This window comes from Mytilus trossulus, chromosome 6, assembly GCF_036588685.1.
Source record: "Mytilus trossulus isolate FHL-02 chromosome 6, PNRI_Mtr1.1.1.hap1, whole genome shotgun sequence".
Lineage (NCBI taxonomy): Eukaryota > Metazoa > Mollusca > Bivalvia > Mytilida > Mytilidae > Mytilus > Mytilus trossulus.
Genome location: NC_086378.1, coordinates 38,434,689 through 38,439,346, shown reverse-complemented (window position 1 = coordinate 38,439,346; position 4,658 = coordinate 38,434,689).

Below are 4,658 nucleotides of genomic sequence, written 5' to 3'. Positions count from 1 at the left end.
GTAATAATACCCTGTGTTTGAGTTATTGATAATTCCCCCCTATTGTAACCATAAATTATAGATCTGAAAACAAACTTTCCTACATCTGTCCAAAAGAATTTAAAGAATTCATTTGTAAAGCCATCTGACCCTGGACTTTTCTCATTTTTCATTCTACGCATAGCTGTTGTCAATTCATTATAAGTTATCTCCCCCTCTTAAGATTCTTTTAAAGTATCATTTAATTTTTGAATATCAGAATCAGGTATTTCACTATTAAGATTTACTTTACCCAAGCTTTCTGTTTTAGTATACAGTTTTTTATAGTAATTTTTGGCCTCTTCTAATATTTTATCTTGTTTACAAATTGTCTCCCCTTTTTTGTTAACTAGTTTGGGGATGGTTTTATTTATAAAATGTTTAGTTTCCATATTCAAAAAAAAAACTAGATGGCTTTTCCCCTTCTTCAATCCATTGCATTTTTGACCTGATATAGTATCCCCTCATTTTTTCTTTCCTTATTATTCTAAGATCAGAAAGCTTTATTACAACTTTCACATAAACTTAACATTAACCAAGAAAATTAAACATTGACCAATAAACCATGAAAATGAGGTCAAGGTCAAATAAACCATGCCAGGCAGACATGTACAGCAAACAAATACAACAAATACAGTTGACCTATTGCATATAGTATTAGAAAAAGAATTGCTAATAGTTTAAGAAAAACCTTTTACCCCTGGATCAAACAGTGACAATGTATTTAAATACAAACAAAAAAAGATGTGATATGATTGAACTCAAAAAGAGAACAAATGACACAGTAATTAAAATTTATAAGGACAATCCACATCCAACACCAGGGAGTGTAAGGACACCAGGCAGAGAAGGATATTAAGGTGGAAGAAGCTGAAGTACTCTGAGAGAACCACCGGTCTGCTTGGGAAAACAGAGAAACTGAATAGATATCTGCAGATTAATCTTGAGGTCAAAGTCGGTAGCAACTTTGAACAACTGAGGCCCCCATAGTACCCATTCTAGTTTAAACTCCAGTCTCTGTACCAGAGATGTGTGTGAGAAGGTGAAAATCACCCTTCTGATGTGCTGATATTTTCATCACCCGAATCCAACTTGGGACCTTCAGAACTGTAGCCATCAGTCTTCACCATTAAATCCCAAACTCACAACATTTTTAAATGGAAGTCTTGTTTATAACTTATAAGTCTGTCTGACGTCGGAACAATATCTGCACGCCTTTATTCCCCTTTTCCCCCAAAATAACCCAAACTGAATAATCATAAGAATGGATAACAAATGAGGCTATGCATGGTACCTATAGAACACAGGGCATGAAGATTAATTTAATGTGGAAGAAAGAAGCGACATACAAAATGAGGTCTTCTTGTTGAATAGTATAGATAGGTCACCCTATGGCCTTCAACAATGAGCAAAGATTCAAATACATATTGAAATTTTTGTCACAAAGAAAGTATATGGGGTTTGTGTTGTCTTGAGTTTACCATGTCATATTTTGTGTACTATTGTTTGTTTGTCATTTCTTGTTTTAATTCATTATGTTGGTCTTTCTCATTGGGGTATCTAGTTTTAAAAATGTGTGGCATGACCCCAACAACCAAACAAGATGGCCGCCATGGCTAAAAATAGATCATAGGGGTAAAATGTGGATTTTGGCTTATAACTCTGAAACCAAAGCACTTAGAGCAAATCTGACAAGGTGTTAAATTTTGTTTATCAAGTCAATATTTATCTGGCCTGAAATTTTCAGATGAATTTGACAACTGTTTGTTGTGTTGCTGCCCATTACTGAACATTCTTGCTACTTACAATTTTGTCCATCTATTATGAACTTGGCCCTTTAGTTCCAGAGGAAAATATTTTGTAAAAAATCATGAAAATTGTTAAATATTGCAAATAAGTGAACATGACCAAAATGGTCAGTTGACCTCTTTAGGAGTTATTATTCTATAAAGGACAATAACTCCTTAAAAGGTCAACTGACCATTTTGGTCGTGTTCACTTATTTGCAATATTTAACAATTTTCATGATTTTTTACAAAATATTTTCCTCTGGAACTAAAGGGCCAAGTTCATAATAGATGGACAAAATTGTAAGTAGCAAGAATGTTCAGTAAAGCAAGATCTCTAAACTCATCACCATCACCAAAATACAATTTTGTCATGAATCCATCTGACTATCTGTTTTTTTGGTTTTTTTTATATGCATATATACCAAGGTGATCGACACAGGCTCTTAAGAGCCTCTATTATTTTTTAACTTATGAGTTGAGTATGAATATCCTCCCTTTGGTATCTTTCAACTCTCTAGTTATATGGTACACAGTGAGATGGAAATATTTGTTAACTAGATATCATTGAGATGGGAGCCATCTCTGTGGGCCCCACTGTCAATAACGTGGGGTAAATAAGTTGTATGGATAATCTGATATGAAGCATTATTTGAAGTTATTACATAGTCTCACGTGTGATTTTAATCTAAGATTTTAAGTTAAAACTGATAAATATTCACAACTTACTTTCATAGTATAATAGTGATATGACTGCATGATGTGAACTCATTGTTGACTACTCTAAGGTGACTTCTAGATATATGGATTGATGTTTGAACAATATGTTTAAAGATGCTACCCAATTGATATTTGTCACATATTTTTAGAATTATGCCTTCAATATATTATGACCCACCAAGTATAAAGTATGAAATATTAACGGTTCTCGAGAGGTAGAGCGGACACAATTTGTTAAGAACAACGAACGGATGGACAGACCGACGGACTGACCTTTGACCTAGGATGCATACATTATGACACATTCTCTGGAGTTGGTTAACATATATGTTAAGTTGAAAATGTTTGTCAGGTATAAAGTATGAAATAATAACAGCTGTCCTCTCAAAATATAGTGTGGATCAAATTTGTTAGCCATGGACAGACCAACAGACAGACAGACCTTTGACCTAGGAAGTGGTACATACATCATGACACACCCTCTGGTGTTGGTTAAAATGGATGTCAAGTATAATATTTGAAATCATACAGTTCTCAAGATATAGAGCGGACACAATCTTCACAACAGAACACAGGGTTGTCAACTGAAACCAAACATTTTTTGACGTTGACCTTTGACCTAGGAAGTTGTACAGACATCATGACACGCCCTCTGGTGGTGGTTAAAATGGATGACAAGTATAAACTTTGAAATCATAACGGTTATCTAGATATGGAGCGGACACAATCTTCACCACAGGACACGGGGTTGTCAACTGAAACATAATTTTTTGACCTTGACCTTTGACCTAGGAAGTTGTACATACATCATGACACACCCTTGGGTGTTGGTTAATAATCATGTTAAGTATTAAGCATAAAATCATAACAGTTATCTAGATATGGAGCAGACACAATCTTCACCAAAGAACACAGGGTTGTCAACTGAAACCAAAGTTTTTGACTGTGACCTTTGACCTAGAAAGTTGTACATACATCATGACACACCCTCTGGTGTTGGTTAAAATGGATGTCAAGTATAATATTTGAAATCATACAGTTCTCAAGATATAGAGCGGACACAATCTTCACAACAGAACACAGGGTTGTCAACTGAAACCAAAGTTTTTTTGACGTTGACCTTTGACCTAGGAAGTTGTACATACATCATGACACGCCCTCTGGTGGTGGTTAAAATGGATGACAAGTATAAACTTTGAAATCATAACGGTTATCTAGATATGGAGCAGACACGATCTTCACCACAGGATACAGGGTTGTCAACTGAAACCAAAGTTTTTTTACCTTGACCTTTGACCTAGGAAGTTGTACATACATCATGACACGCCCTCTGGTGGTGGTTAATATACATGTAAAGTATAAAGTATGAAATCATTATGGTTCTCTAGATATGGAGCGGACACGAAAGTGTTACAGACGGACAGACAGACGGACGGAGGGACAGACTGATCACTATAGGGCGGGGCCCTTATAACAGGTGTAATAGTTTATCATATTGGGTGAGCATAAATCTCTTATCAGAGACACCAAAGATGCACTAGAAAGATTTTTCCATGGCAGCAACTGATTTCATCTATTTCTTTACACTGTGTTAAAGGTATTCCTTACAAAATTTAAATCTTTTGGAAACACTAAAAGTAAAACAAATGGGCGAAGGCAACCCATCTTAGTTTTAACAATAAGCTTTTGAGGTTAAAGCAATTGTGAAGTCCAATTATTTGCAATGGGAAATCCAATAAATAATTTAGAACATTCATAAAAATTTGGATAACGTTAACTGAAGATATAGTGCAGAAACAAAACAAAAAAAAATGCAATTTTCCAAGTTACAGAGGGGCATAACTTTAGAAAGGTAATTGACTCATTGTCCAAATTATAGTCTGCAAGTTTGGTTTTGTTTTTTTTTGCATGTCCAAGTCATTTTGTTTTTGTTGTGTTGAAACATTCTTTTATTTAAAAGGCATGATCTTTTTTGTAAGGTCCACTATTGAAAAGAGGAATTTTAGAAACATCAACAGATAAAGGTACACCAAGCTTTATCATAAGACCTATACAGGATGATAATTTTATATACCAGGTAGCAGACATACAAAAGTAACACACACTTAAATAATGCATAACACAAATATGTTA